General features: G+C 49.5%; 1 protein-coding gene across 3 annotated transcripts in view; it reads left to right on the forward strand.

The window, feature by feature from the left end:
- The window catches only part of ERG (ETS transcription factor ERG), a 229,077-nt gene that overhangs the window by 37,093 nt on the left and 176,764 nt on the right, over positions 1-15,220 (forward strand). For all 3 annotated transcript variants that reach the window (XM_040621901.1, XM_040621899.1, XM_040621900.1), the window contains exon 2: positions 15,076-15,177. The gene's annotated coding sequence lies outside the window, so the exon portion shown is untranslated. The remainder of the gene's footprint in view (positions 1-15,075; positions 15,178-15,220) is intronic.

The raw sequence follows: 15,220 nt of genomic DNA on the forward strand, positions 1-15,220 counted from the left end.
ATCCATCCATCCATCCATCCATCCATCCATCCATCCATCCATCTATCCATCCATCCTTCCATCCAACTATCCATCCATCCATCCATCCATCCATCCATCCATCCATCCACCTATCTGCCTACTTACCTACAATCTATTTCGCTCTATGCATATCTGTGCATCTGTCTATTGGTTTTTTCCTACTGAGCATGTCTGTTACAATCATATGGCATTGGATTGCCTCACAAGGTAGCTTAGTACATTGTCCTTGTCTCTTAAGGGATTTGGCTTTTTCTTTAGGTTTGACAAAACTGTAGCCATTTCTAGACCACAGTATTTCACAACTGAACCTTCAGTTAGGGTCCCCATCATTGATACTTGAACATTAGGCTGGATCCTTGCCCGGTACGGCTATTGTCTTGTGGGCTGTGTCATCTGAATTGGTGGGAGTGGGGGGTGGGGGTCCTTCTGAGCAATCCTGGAATCCAGTGATTCTCTGAATCCTATAACATCTGTCAGTCCCAACAATAAAAGCCAGTGAACCTTCTGTCTAACTGGTGAGGTGATGGTCTGGCTGGCACTGTTCCCCTGTAAACTCAATCACAATAACCAGAGAGGAAAAAACAAGCAAACAGACAAGTGTGAAAATCGTGGAGCCAAAGATTCCCAAGTGGGGTTAGATACGTGGTTAGGTTGAAATCCCAGTTCTGCCTTTATTTTGCAATGAGCTATATCAGTGTTTAGAAATGGCCAGAAATCTCAAAATGATAATCTTGTCTCAGCCCTAGAGAACCTCTATATTAGTTAGTGGTTGTCCAAAAAAATTAAAACATAAAGAAAAAAAACAAGCAAAATCCTCTTGGCATATTTCTTTCTTTTTTTTTTTTTTTAAAGATTTTATTTATTTATTTGACAGAGACAGAGACAGCCAGCGAGAGAGGGAACACAGGCAGGGGAGTGGGAGAGGAAGAAGCAGGCTCATAGCAGAGGAGCCTGATGTGGGGCTTGATCCCATAATGCTGGGATCACGCCCTGAGCCGAAGGCAGACGCTTAACCGCTGTGCCACTCAGGCGCCCCCTCTTGGCATATTTCAATGAGAAATATCCCTTAATTGTTTAGTTCTCCTTCAACTGGTTCTATGATTTTATCCCATTTAAGATTTTTTCTTATTGCATTTCTTGGGCAAACACAAGCAGCTCCCCCTGCCTACCCTTCACTCATGTCGAGACAAAGGAGGGGTGGTTGATATGATTGGTGAAATCCTGCAGTTCTGGCAGGAGAGGGGCAGCCACATAGGATGGGGCCCCTGCTGTGTCCCTTCGTTGCACTTTGGGGGGGCTGCCATACAGGTGGGGTCCCTGTGAAACCACGCTGGAGCTGTTGCGAGTCTTATCGTTCAGGAGATATTTTCTGTCTCACCCACCCTACCCTGAGAGAAAGTGAGAACCCAGCTGTGAATTTCAAATTTCTATACAGCTGAACATTCCTTCCAGCCACTGGCCGACAGGCAAGCCCTTCTGACTCTGACGTTCTCAAAACTGCCTTGATGCCCAGCCACTCTCCCTGCCAGGTATTCTTGCTAATTACCTTTGCAGTCCCAAGATCCTTGAGCCAAAGACAGGGCAGGGTGGAGTGGGGGTGGAGGAGTGAGTTTGCTGGCAGCCTGGGTCACTGGTTGCTCTAGATCGTTCTATGTCTTGGCGCTCATCCGTCTCACGCTTCTCACTCTTGCAGATTTCTTTGCTCCGTCTTTGAGGTTGGACCCCCTGCTCAGTGCTTTGGCCTTTCCGTGCTTCCCTATCTCTTGTGAGAAACCGGGCGGGTTGTTGCTCACTCTTGGCCTGAGTGGTCCTGACACCTGGTATTTGCACCTGGCTTTGTTGGCCGGCCCTCGACTGTGCCTATTAGAAACCAGTGTCCCTGTTGGTCAAATGAGCTAGGCCCAGTCGGTGCAGCCCAGCATGCGGCTTTGTTTCCCACACTCACTTCTCAAGTCTGAGANNCTTTCCCACCCCAGATCTAAGTCTTGTCAGGCTCCAGACTTTCCCCATCACTTCCAGATATTCATTAACAGTCCAATTTTCAAGTATTGAGAGGTTCGGACAAATGCACCAAATAAAAGTCCCTTTCTCGTCCATTTTCCAGTCCTTGTGAAGATCCTCTGTATCTCGAGGTTGTCTCACACCTGGGTTGGGCCCGTGGCTGGCTCCCTGTCTCCCAGCTGGTTCCGTTTCTTCCTCCACTCCGTCCTCTGCTTCTCCTTCCCCACTGACCTTTGCCTCTGGCCCCCCAGGGCTGGAGCAGGAAGAGAGAGGACAGCGAGGGGGGCTGCTGAAAGACTGATTGCAGTTGAGGTCCCAGCCCTGGCTCTCTTCCATGCGGTGCTGGTGGTGGGGACCTCAGGGCTCCTTAAGGAACATCGCACGACAGCTCTCTGTGGCAGCGTGGTGCTCCCTGTGTTTATCAGCCCGTCCCCAGATTCTTCACCCCTGGTACACATCCAGCCTCTTTCTCTCAAGGTTCACTTGCCCTCAGAAGTCCGCAACCTTCCATGGGCCCCATGGCACGAGAGGACACGCAGGCCATCTTGCCTCGCCAAGGATGATAGCTGAACACACTCCCGGCATGGCCCTTTCTACTTACCTGCTCTCAGGGGGCTCCAGGCCACCTGTCTGAGGGGTTCTTCACCTGGGGATCAGGCACCAGTCCCTGTGTCCTGGCAGCTTCCAAGCTTGAATGGTTCTTCTGAAGTTTCCCTCACTGGTTTGAGCTCAGCATGTGTCCATGCTCATGCATTTCCCAGTCCAGGTGCCCGTTCCCTTCCCAGGTGGGAGCCTCTGACAATGCTCTCTCTGGAGAAGTGCCAGGTCCCCCATCTCTTCCACGGGCCCCTTTGTGTCCCCTTCCAGCGTCGCATGGGGAACTGTGAGAGCTCTGTGCCCTTCTCTTCCCAACCCTTCCTGTTGCTAGATGGAATGGGGAGAGTATTTCCACCACACGGAGATCAACAAACCCCACAAACCAGCCCCCTCCCTGCCCCGAGTCCAGATTTTAGGGAGGCTTCCCTCCCTCCTATGCGCAGGGGAGCGTCAGGCTCCCATCCTGGCTACGCATGAAGGTTGTGGGTCCCCCTGATGTCAGAGGTCACTGTAACTTCACGTGGGGGGCCCCGATGACCCTGGTCTGCTGAGATGTACCTCAGAATCGAATGCTGTCCGTTTTTATTCATTATGCCACACTTGGGAATGATGGTGAGATTCTTTCCAACTGTAAATCAGGTGATTTCATTATTCTGCATTTTTCCTTGCAGTTGTAGTAACCGTCCCAAAGAGTTTGCCTACTGGCGTGAACTCTGGCATGGGCTGCTCAGGCTCCCCGCAGGAATGGAGGACCTTATTCTCTCCAAGGCGGAGAGTGTCGCTGGAGATGGCTCCGCTCTCAACCCTCTTTGGTGGCACCTGGTGACGGCACCTGCCCAGGGCCATGCCTCTTTCCCGGGTCAGCCCGTGACTAATTCATCAGAGGAGTAACGGCTCCGCAGGGAGAAGCGGGTCTTATTAATAGGATAGATATGGAGGTATGTAGGTAGGTGTCTATCAGTGTCTGCATTCGTATCGTCTGTGTCTGCATATCTCTATTTTAATGACGGTTACTTTGAAGAATTGGCCCACACAACTGGGGGGCTGGCAGGTCTGAAATCTATAGGATGGGCCAGCAGGCTGAGTACTTAGGCAAGAGAAAACATTCCAATCTTGAGTCTGACATCTGTCAGGCAGGCTGGCAGACTGGACACTCAGACAGGATTTTTATGTTGCAGCCTGGGGGTAAGATTCTTTCCTTCCTGGAAAAACCTCAGTCTGTTCTCTTAAGGCCTTCAAGTGATTGGATGAGGCCCACCGGTATCAGGGAAAGTAATCCGCTTTAAGTAGAAGTCCGTTAATTGTAGATGAGAACCACACCTACAAAAATATCATCACAGCGGGGTGCCTGGGTAGCTCAGTTGGTTAAGCGTCTGCGTTCAGCTCAGGTCATGATCCCAGGGTGCTGGAATCGAGTCCTGCATTGGCCTCCCTGCTCAGTGGGGAGCCTGCTTCTCCCTCTCCCCCTTGCCCCTGTCCCACTCTCTTTCTCCCTCTCTAATAAATACATAGAATCTTAAAAAAGATATACTCACAGCAACACGTAGACTATTGTTGGTCATCAGAGCCTCACACAGAGCTCATCACAAGGCAGGAGTTAAAGGACCGGTCCCTTGACCTTGACTCCCACCTCTGAAGGGTCAGCCCAGCTCCAGAGGGCCCCCTGGGCTCATCTGAGGCCTTTGCTGGGGCTTGATCGCAGTTCACCTTCCCCCCTGCCCAGTCCTGCTTCCTCCACCTGCACCCATGCGTGTTGACCCGGAGAGCATAGCTTGTTGATTTCCCTGCCTGCTTATCTCCAGCTCCGGTTCCCCCCCTGGGAACCCATCCCACAAACCAGTTAATTGGCAAAGTCAGGCCACAGCAGTGGACCGTCATTTCCTGCCCTGCCTTTACTACCGTGTGTGTGTAATTCACCCTCACTGTAATTCACACTCACCTTTAAATGACCTCTGAAAGCAAGAAATATGACGCCAGTGGACAAAGTATTTAAAAGTCACAAGTAATCCCCCAAAACCTGTATTAAGTTCTTTTCCGTAAATCATTTAGTGACTAGTTAACAGTTACTACACTTGTTATGTTCCAAGAACCCTTTGAAGCTCTTTAAATAGCTTATTTAGTCTTCACAACAGACTTAGAAGGTAGATATTGCTATTGTATCCATTTTATAGTTGTGCAGATGGAGGCACAGAGAGGTTAAGTAACTTGCCCAGGGTCACACCCCTTGTCTTCTCTTGCATGATGCTAGAAAAGGAAAGCAGGTGTGGATGGAAGAGACTGATGGGCTTGTTCTTGGTACGCCCATCCTTAGCACCAAGGGCAGCTGGAGTGTGTTTTCTGGGCCATGGGTCCCACGTGGATCAAGTGGAGTGAATTGGAGGACAGCCAGGGCCTCATTCTCTGCTTCAGAGGGAAGTTCTCCAGAGCAAGTAGCAGGCTGGTGGTGGCAGGAAGGAACAAGGGGATGATGATGTTAGAGCAGCTGAGCTCCCCTCCCGGATCTGAGAATTGACATCTGCTCAAATTTCCCCTGGAAGGGTCTCGAGGCTTTTTGCTTGGGAGACTGCCTTTTGTGTTTGGGAGATGTGGGCTGACACGATGGGGTGGAGGGTGGGAGGTGTGATTTCTGGGTTTGGCCACACCACGTCTGAAACACCAGTGTGGGGAACACCTGCTGGGAGGGTGCCTGAAGTCTCATTCTTGAACTTTCAGAAAGGCCCTTTGGGCTGGATGAGATTTTTGGAAGTTAGTCTAGAAAATTGATTCCTGCAACTTTGCATTTCAGAGGTATCCGGTACCTAAGGCATTCTTGGGAGAAACTAGGAGACATTAAAGCAAAGACTAGCTTGGGTGTACCCACACTTGTGGATTTTTGGCCTCGGAACAGAAGAATGAGTTCTGTCGGGTAATCAACCCAACGGTAATGCTACTTTGCTCTTTTAGGGAAGCCTTTCCCACTTTTCCTGGGTTTTGACCGTCAAAGAGGATTGTGGAGCTTGAGAGAGGGCCCCACAGTGGAGACGGTGCCCAGAAGCTTGGCTCCTGCTCGTGTTCTCTGCTGGTGAACCAGGGTGTGATTTTTTCCCCACTCAGGACACCGCACGGTTCGTGGAGTAACAGAGGCTGGGTTTGAATCTCTGCTTGTCCGCTCATCAGCTCTGGGATCTTTGTAAGCCTCAGTGTCCTCACCAAGAGACTTGTGGATCGTAATAACCACCTTCCAGGCTCTCTTGATAAATGGGCCCGATGATGAACGCCCCCGAAGGCCCTGGAGTTTGGACTGATGAACGAGGCCGTTACGGTCACGCAGAGGGATGGCAGCGGCCTTGTGGTATTCTCTGGCTCGTGATGCCTGTGTTGTTTTACACGAAGACTGAGATGTTCTATTTACTGTGAGATGAGCAGGGAGAAGCCCCCCCTCCCCCCACTCCCTTTCTTTAGAGAGGGCCAGCCTTGAAGGTCTGGTCTTGGGATTGCAAAACCTAGCAGATTCCAGAGGGTTAGGCCAGCAAAGAAAAGTTCTGGTACCTAGTTCCTTTCCCAGCAAGAGAAAATGCAACTGCTGAATGAACTTTGTGATTGTTACCTCGTGAGTGCTGCAAACTGAAAATTCAAAGAGATTTCAGGTGAGAAAAGAATGCTGTAGCAGAGCGTTGGTTCAATAGGCAGGTGTGTGTGGGGGGGGGGCCAGAGAGGGTCTTACGCCGGCTCTGGAAGCTTGGTCCCTGTCTTCGGTTTAGTGCAGCCAACCCTGGAGGCAGCCTCTGCCACGTTTCTGCTCTGAGGTGGCCCCGCACAGGCAGGGGTCCTAGCCCCTGACCAGACAGCTGCGGAGCCCCCCTCACCTCAACCAACTCTGTGGGTCGGGGGCCTGAGGACCAAATTTCTCATTCTTGGGGCTGAAACAGAGCTCCCCATCTTTGTCACGACCCCCTTCTCCCCTTCTTTTCTATCCCCCTCCCGTTTCTGGGCCCCCCCAGTGGTCTGTGTCCAGCATCTGTGACCCCACAGAGGCCTAACCATCCAGCTATCTCCCCCCACCTTGGGCCTTCTTGCTTCTCCACTTTCCTGGAGCATGTGCCTGAGAGACCAGGCGATAGTCCCCACGCCCCCGGTTTGAGGCCATTGTCCTGCTCTGCAAGGCTCCCTTGCACGCCTCAGGAGGTGGCTAAGATGGTAAGGACATGGTTTTGCTGCTGACAGAGGGCTGTTCCCATATTGCTCACTTAATCCTCACAGAAAATATGGCTGCACTGTGCGGCCCCCTGTTTTAAAAAAATATTTTATTTATTATTTGAGAGAGAGCGATCATGAGTGGGGGGAGGAGCAGAGGGAGAAGGAGAAGCAGGCTCCCTGGAGCCCGACACGGGGCTCGATCCCAGGACCCCGGGATCATGACCTGAGCCGAAGGCAGATGCTTCACCGACTGAGCCACCCAGGCGCCTCGGTGGCCCTTTGTACACAAGGACCGTGTTAATTCATCCCACCTGGAGTATACTCGTCACTCGTGTCTGGAAGAAATCCATCTCACCTTAGGATTGCGTTTCGGTCCTGCCACCCCAAGCTGAAGCTCTCTGTTTTCATCCCCCCTGAGCCACCCCAGGGCTTCTTACTGGGGCTGCCACGTTATCCCTTATTCTGAATCACTAACCCTTAGTCCACAAGCTTACTCTCTTGCGAGGCGTGTGGACTCTCCGAGAGTGAGACGCACTCCATGGAATGTGTTCATCCTACAAAACCCCAGGACACAGATTTTTGCATGGGATGGTCAGTTAATTCCTTGAACGACGGGTTATTGGTGGAGTGCATGGAAAATCCTATACGGATGGCACGCGTAGCCGTAGAGTGGGAAGTAGGTTCTAAACCCCGAGCCGGGGAAGGGCGTTTCGTGGCGAGGCTCATGACTTCTATTTAAAATACGTAGGAGGATTAAAACATTTTTACTTCCAAATTGTGTCCAGTACAAATAAGGCGATCTTTATGCAATGCTCTTAAACTCGTCAGAAGTCAGTGGAGATGGAAAAGCTGGGTTCAGAGCTTCTGCTGGTGGGATACCCATCACCAGCGTGCCAGAGTGTTTGAGCGAAGCTAGTGGGCTCAGAACGACTTTCATGGTGAGTTCAAGGCTCTTTGGAATTCCTCACCCTTAAAGGGTACAAGGTAAACTTTCCCTGTTGGTAATCTGAAGTAGTTATGGCCTTTTTATTTATTCTTTTTCTGACAGAACAATAATGGCAGATAATGTAGAGAATTCTCTACGTTGCTAGTCGTGATATCTTTCTCTTCTTCTTCTTCCTGCCTTTATGGTGGTTGATTTTTCTTAGGAAAGTTTCTACCCTCTTTCTATCTACCTCTTCCTACTCTATTCAAAATAAAAACATCTGCCTCTGGCAGGCATCAGGGGGATGCCGACAGGTGGGTTTCACCTAAAAATGATGATCTGGAATGTTCATTGGGCCCCTGACTCTATTAATGTACATTGTTGTCGTTTTGGTTCTCAGGAATTCTGCATTTTTTTGTTGATAGCATTGAGATGTTAATACAATATCCATGAATTTAACTGGCAATTAGTGATTTTCATATACAACCTCAAACACAGTTATGTATTACGAACAGTGTTTTGATTTTTCTGCCCAGTGCTGTTACTTTAAAAACACAAAACAGATCTCATCGTTCGCAAAGATGGTATCAATGCATTTGCCATCTTTAAGATTTGATCTTGTGATTCTATCAAGACAAAATTCATTATGAAGCTCAGGTTTGTTTCTAAAACAGACTTTCAGATTCTGTTCCCTAATATACATTTTGTTAGATGAACTTCTTAGAAATACGTAGTGTTCCTTTAACCTGTGGCCCGCTTGTCAGCTGTATGCCGTTATGAAATGACTAAATATTTATGTTTTTCCAGTTGAACTTAGGGAAAAAAAAAGAACTCTGGTAAATGTGTTTCCTTTAACAGAAGGCTCAGTGTAAAAGGGAGAGAAGTGGTATTTATAGCTGTTTTCTCTTTCTTGATGTCACCCGCCTTTCAAATGCAGCCTGTTTTCCTTCAAATGTCTCATTTTTACTGGGACCTAGAGGCAGATCATGGTCCCCAGACTGAGAGGCCGTGGAGCTGTTTTGCTGCTGTGTGTTTGGTTTTGGTGGAAACTGGCTGCCGCACCTTCCACTCTGAGGTCAGCTCGGTGCTCTCACGTGCGAAGGGCAAGGCTGAGAACGGGAGAAGGGTCCTTCCTTAGAGAGCGGCACTGCCTTTGCAGGAGTCCACGTGTCTGGGTGCACCGATAACTCTATTCACTCTGCTCTCCCCACGAAGAAAGAAGGGGGAAGAAGCACTGTGGCCAGAGGTCGATTTAGGGTCGCCAATGGCGAAAGATTGACCCTAAAGCAATGAAATGAACCCAAACAACAGCCAAGCCAGACCAAACCCAACCGATAAAAAGCATACAGTTGTGGCCGGTGTATGGCTCAGACGTGATTCACGGAGACCCTTGCCATTTTTTTTCCAGCAAAACTGCCCTTGTTTATTTTGGCAACATTTCTTTATGAAGGAGACCAAAAGGAGACCCTTCAGGGGATTCTCTAGGATTCCAGAACAGCGTCCCTGAGTTCTAAGTCCGAGCAGAAAGCAGCGTGGTGAGTCACTCGTGGAAGCATCAGCCCGCGCTCACAGCGTCAGCCTGGAGCCAGGCAGCGACACAAAGCGTGTGTTCGGGGCTCCTCCCCAGCTTCGGGAAGCACAGAGCTGATGTGGAAGCACTTTAGGAGCCCCTGGACCTCTCATTTTTTCTGGGTTTTGAATTCCATCTCCCAGAAGCGACTCGTGGCAGGGACTCCGCCACTGGGAGAGCCGCTGTCTGGGCTGCTCTCCGTAGATTGCCTCTGCCACCGCCCCCTTCCTTTAAAGGAGCCTCAGGCTCCTTTGTCTCCCGGATTCTGGAGCACAGGTGTGCAAGGGCCAGCCTCTGCGGCTGGCTAGAGCGATCGTGTGCGTCTCTGTCCAGCTCTGCGTGTAGGGACGGCTGTTGGTTCCTTGAGAGGGGCCGTGGTGGCAACAGTTACTCTGTAGAAATTTCCACGTGCTTCATGTCAGTTTTGCCTGGGAGAGCCGGTGGTCAGCCAGCTAACAGCATGCCACTTCTTTTAGGGCAGTGGGGTTCCACCCACCTGCCAGAGCTGGCCCCACCAATGTGCTGCTGTATCCGGCCTCTCCTCTGTCTCTCCCAGTGTGGACCGTCCCTGGAGCCTGTCTCTAGAATCTCTATGCCTACAATTCCACCGGCTCCCTCTATCCTCCCCATAAACAGACCTTCTTTGCTCATCATGAATAGACAAGAACAGCAAGCAAAGTGGATTGTCGGCTTCTTGAGGGCAAGACTTCTTATGCCTGGTTGCATCCTTAACTGCTAGCAATTTCTGAAACACAGTAGGTACGCAAGTGTTGGGTGGATGAATGCACTGGGGCTTTTTCCTTGAGCTTCTCTCGCTTCCCCTCTCTTGGCTGCTTAAGAATAGCTTGTGTTGGGAGCACCCGGGTGGCTCAGTCGGTTAAGTGTACGACTCTTGATTTCAGCTCAGGCCATGGTCTCGGGGTCTTGGAATCGAGCCCCGCATTGGGCTCTTTGCTCAGTGTGGAGTCAGCTTGGGATTCTGTCTCTGTCCTTCTGCTCATGCTTTCTCTCTCTCTCAAAGAAAAAGCCGGCACTGACTTCCACATATCCTCTCAAGCATCCATTGGAGACTGGTTTGCTTGACCGTTCTGCTGCAGCACTGTTACAGGCCCCCAAGGGGTTCTGACTTGCTAGACTCAATGCCTGTTCTCAATACGTGTGGTTGTTGAATGACTTTTTCAGGATTATTCACCCCTCTGCAGATCAGATGCTGTGAACTGTTTCTGTCTTACTGGACATCCTTCTCTGGATTCCATGCTGTGGGTCGTTTCTAGAGTTTTCATTCTCTTACTGCTCCTCCCTGTGTTCTTGGCTGTTTTGTTTTCTCCTTCAGTGTCCCAAATAGGTCAGGAGCTGCCCTCACTCGTGTTCTGTAGCGGGGGGTCAAACAGGGCCGGGGGACTTGATATTTATCACTGTTCCCTTACACTGTTCCCTCTGTGTCTCCCGCTAGACTCTGAACTCATGGGCAAAGCCCAGCTCTAGTTACTGCTCAGCTCAGCAGCTGACACGTGTTGGGGACTCAGTCAGCTGCATGTTGGACGGATGGATGATGGATGCACGATTGAATGAATGAATGGGTTTGAAGGGCAGGTGGGGTTTAGATCAAGGAGGGAGACGAATACCAGTGGAACTTCTGAGTTACAGAGACAAGTCACTCAACATTTCTGAGCTCACGCTCTGTACCCTACGTGGACATAGAGATGAAAGACACTCTCCTTAGAGCACACCTCTCCTAAGTACACTCGTTCACCTTCATACCTTTGCTCACCTGTCTCCTCCACCTTGCATGCTCTTTGCCCGCTTCCTACCTAGTGAATCCTGGGCGCCCATCACAGACTAACTCCCTCAGGGGGGCATTGCTATTCTATGGCGCTAGATAGGATCACCTCCTCTTTCGTACCTGTCTTAGGACTCTGCCCCCATTCTGCATCCAGACAGTCATTTAACTAAAAGTATTGTCCGTCCATCAAACCCTGTGTTTACCGAGGGCGTGTTCTACCCCGTCTCCAGTGCTGGACACGCAGTACGTGTACACATCGTGATAGGTCAGTCATCTTGATATTTGTTATTCACTCTCTAAGTCTTAGATCGAGTGTTTACATAAAGACGTTTATGGGCTGTGCTAATTTCCAGCGATCATTTTATTTTATTATTATTTTTTAATATTTTTCTTGCTTTGTTTTTTTAAGATTTTATTTATTTATTTGAGAGAGTGGGAGAGCACAGAAGGAGAGGGAGAAGCAGACTCCCCGCTGAGCAGGGAGCCTGACACGGGCCTCAATCCCAGGACCCTGAGACCATGACCTGAGCCGAAGGCAGACGCTTACGTGGCTGAGCCACCCAGGCGCCCTGGACATTTTATTTTAAACTTAGAACTGTGGAGCATACTCAGCATGTCTGTTTGAGTTGGATACAGATGGCAAATGAGCCGAAAGTGACTCTTTAGTTTCTGCCTCCAGGGTTGGGTCATTGAGCTCTTCTCCACCCAAAGCAGGAACCCAGAATATCTCCTCCAGTTACTCCTAGACACCCAAAGCATAGTAGTTTCGTCCTCAGGCTGCCTCCCTTCGTGGACCTGAGGTGGCTGTCACAGCTCCCCGCGTCACACATGGGGGACGATATCCTATGGCCTTTCTCTAGCAGCCAAGGGACTTTTACCGGAGGGTCTCCAGCTCATTTCCTCCGGTGTCGAATCGCCCATCCCTAAGCCAGCCAGGCAGTGGCAAGAGGAAGGGACGCACAGCAAAAGGATTTACCCTCCAAGTGGGCATGTTGGGATAGGGGCTGTACACCCCAGCGAAGTTGGGGTTCCTTCCGTAAAGGAGGAAGGGCCCCAAGTGTGCGGGTTATGAGCGAACAAACTGTCTCCTCTGTGGCCGTGCTCACCAGGACCACAGAGATGACTGCAGCCCTTCCGTCCCTGGCACCTGTCCGTCCATTTCTTCTCCTGCATGGCTGCTGCCTGCCCGTTACCCAGGCTGTTTCCGGTCGCGGAGTCCGCTCTCCTGGACATCGAGCTGTGCATCTTCCCAGGAGCTGACCTCCCTTACGCGACACATGCTGCTGCGGACACAAGGCGGCCAGGAAAAGCTGTGTGTGGGGAGTGGCTCCTTGTCCAGCGCATTTGGGGAACAGGGCGGTCCCACTGCCTGGAACATAACATTGCCTTCGTCTGTCCACCTGGCACGGCCGTAAGCTCCGCCTTGCACCGCGTCCCTCTTACCTGCGCCACCCGTCTCTTACCCATGGCTCGTGATGGGCAGACAGAGGCTGCTGGGTCAGCACTGGCTGGGAGCCCCCAGCCCGGGGGTCTTCCTGCTGCCCCAAGGCTGCTGTGGCGAGTGAAGCTTGCCGTGCAGGTGCTCAGCCGTGTTTGGCTTTACCCATCGCCAGTGGCCACTTTCTAACCCGGCCAAGCAGTCTTCTTCCTCTGACCGGGGAGAACACGGGGCCTCACCGAACCCGAGGGTGGTGTGGACTGGGGTCCTTGGCCGTGGCAGGCTTAGGGGGGGTCCTCGTGTGCATCACGGGGTTCTTCGAGCTCTGCTTCTCTGCAGGACCAGGGGCTCTTGGGCAGGGGTAAGCAGTATGCAGTCTCCAACCACAGTTCTCAAATGGCTGGATTTTTTGAGCTCTTAAGTCTGGTTTGCAGAATTTTCTGACTTTTCTGCTTTGATTGGGCCAGCTGTTACCTCACGCGGCTGGTAGCGTGCTTTTCCCTGGCAAAGCTGCTCTCCCCGGACTTCGTGACATTTTCTTGGATCCTTTGTGGCTTCTCAGCTGTGTTATGGATAATTTATGTTGTCAGATAAGTGCCCTCTGGATAAATGAAATATTAATAACGCCATAATGCTAATTTAAAAGTACCCATTGCATATATTTAATAGAATCTTCTCTGGGCTTTACTCTTGTCTTTAAATCAGGTCCAGCAATAGTCATAAATCAAGTTTTTCTTTCGGCATGTAGAGATTTTGGCACTCGAGTATACTCTAGGATGACATAGGATAGTAAATCTTAGCCCACGCTTTTAAAACTCTTATTCCCTTTGCAGCAATTGGAAACCAAATAGGATTTTAACCACTTGTCCATGGAAAGCATTTAACAAAGTGATAATCAATATTGCCTTTTGGATTTCTAGAAAAAGAAATTTGGGAACACCTTTATTAACTCCAGGTCTGTGCGGTCAGGCAAAGCATGATCTAATTCGCTGTTACCTCCCCGTTTCCTGCTGACAGTCCGGTCCCTGAGAACGAGAGGCCAACACTGCTCCATAAGGCCGGGCAGCAGAAGTGATACATTGCTGTCTGGAAAATGCTTTGAAAATATGTTCAGGGATAGAAAATGATAATTGCTTAGTTTTCTTCTGATTATCAAGGTGAATTTTCTTCACTCTGAAAATTAAGAAAATACCCAGAAGAAAATAATAGAGAAAATAAGACTCCCTCGGAATTCACATTGGAAACTCAAAGCCCGATTCTGCGAGCGATTTCACGTGCTTCCTGGCAGCTGCACCCTTCTCAGGCTACCTTCTTTTTGTCTTGCAGCCATCTAGCAGTTTTTTCTTTTTACAATATCGACATCGTATTATATGTGGCTTTGGATGCTCATATTTTCCCAAGAGTTTATATTTTCCATATCATAACAAACACTGTGTGGGGACGTCGGGCAACTGGATGGACTGTCTCAAGCAGAGGCCCGAAGACTTGAGATGGACTTGGCTGGCGCCCCGAGCGGAGTGGGAGGGTCAGTGGGGCTGCGGAAACATTTAGAAATACTATGGCCCATTGCAAATATTGATTTTGATGCAATACTTAAGACGTTTTCTAGTTTGAAAATATTTTCAACCGAGACAGTTGCCATTTGCAATTTGTCATGTTGTGAGGATTCTGTTAAATGTAATATTTTGGGATTGGATATTTTACTTGGAAAGTTGCATCAGCACAGAAATTCCTGTATCTCCAGAAAAAGAGATGGGATTTTAGAGCTGTGGCGACAGGCATATTCTGAGGACGACTTTTTTTTTTTTTTCCCCTCTCTCTTTTATTTCAGTTTGGTTGTGTTCTAATGTTTTTAAAAATAGGGATCGTCCTCAGCATCCACAAATTAAAAGGTGGTTTCTTTCCCGGAACTAAGACGGCTATTTAATTACAGTTCTCAGGGTGTCTAATAAACCCTGTTACTTTGTTTTGAGCAGACAAAAGTGCTGAAGGAATGATCTGGGGAAACCGTCATTACTAAGGCTGAGGTCTGTAAGGGGGGGGAAACAGTTTCAAAATATTTTCTTTGCAAAAGTCTATGTATGCTTCAGTTTTGCCAGTCCAGGCTTGGCCTTGGTTTCATGCCTCATTTTTGCTTCATAACACAGCTTCCCTGGAGGAATGTTGCCACCCCCATCCTCCCCCCCTTTTTTGTAAGGGGAGGATTTTATTTTATTTTTTAAAGATTTTATTTATTTATTTGACAGAGAGAGTGAGAGAGCACAAGCAGGGGGAACAGGGGGAACAGTAGAGGGAGAGGAAGAAGCTGGTTCCCCGCCGAGCAGGGAACCCGATGCGGGGCTCAATCCCAGGACCCTGAGATCATGACCTGAGCCGAAGGCAGACGCTTCACCATCTGAGCCACCCAGGCGCCCCTAAGGGGAGGATTTTAAGTTCATTCTTCTTTTAGGATATTTTAAAATAATGTTTAAGAAGTAGGTTTTGTCATTAAACATAGAGTTGATCCTTGGTGTTAATTTTTATGAAAAAAACCCAGGGTTTAATATATTTAAATTCTTTTTCAGGTTGTTCCAAGATCTTTGAAGACCCAAGAAAAGCAGTGTTGACCAAAAGCAAGACAAATGACTCACAGAGAAAAAAGATGGTGGGGCCGAGGGCAATTAAAGGTAAAACACAATCCCAGATAACCCTACCTCTCCTGGTCAAGAA

Source organism: Ursus maritimus, unplaced genomic scaffold (assembly GCF_017311325.1).
Source record: "Ursus maritimus isolate PB19 unplaced genomic scaffold, ASM1731132v1 scaffold_4, whole genome shotgun sequence".
Taxonomy (NCBI): domain Eukaryota; kingdom Metazoa; phylum Chordata; class Mammalia; order Carnivora; family Ursidae; genus Ursus; species Ursus maritimus.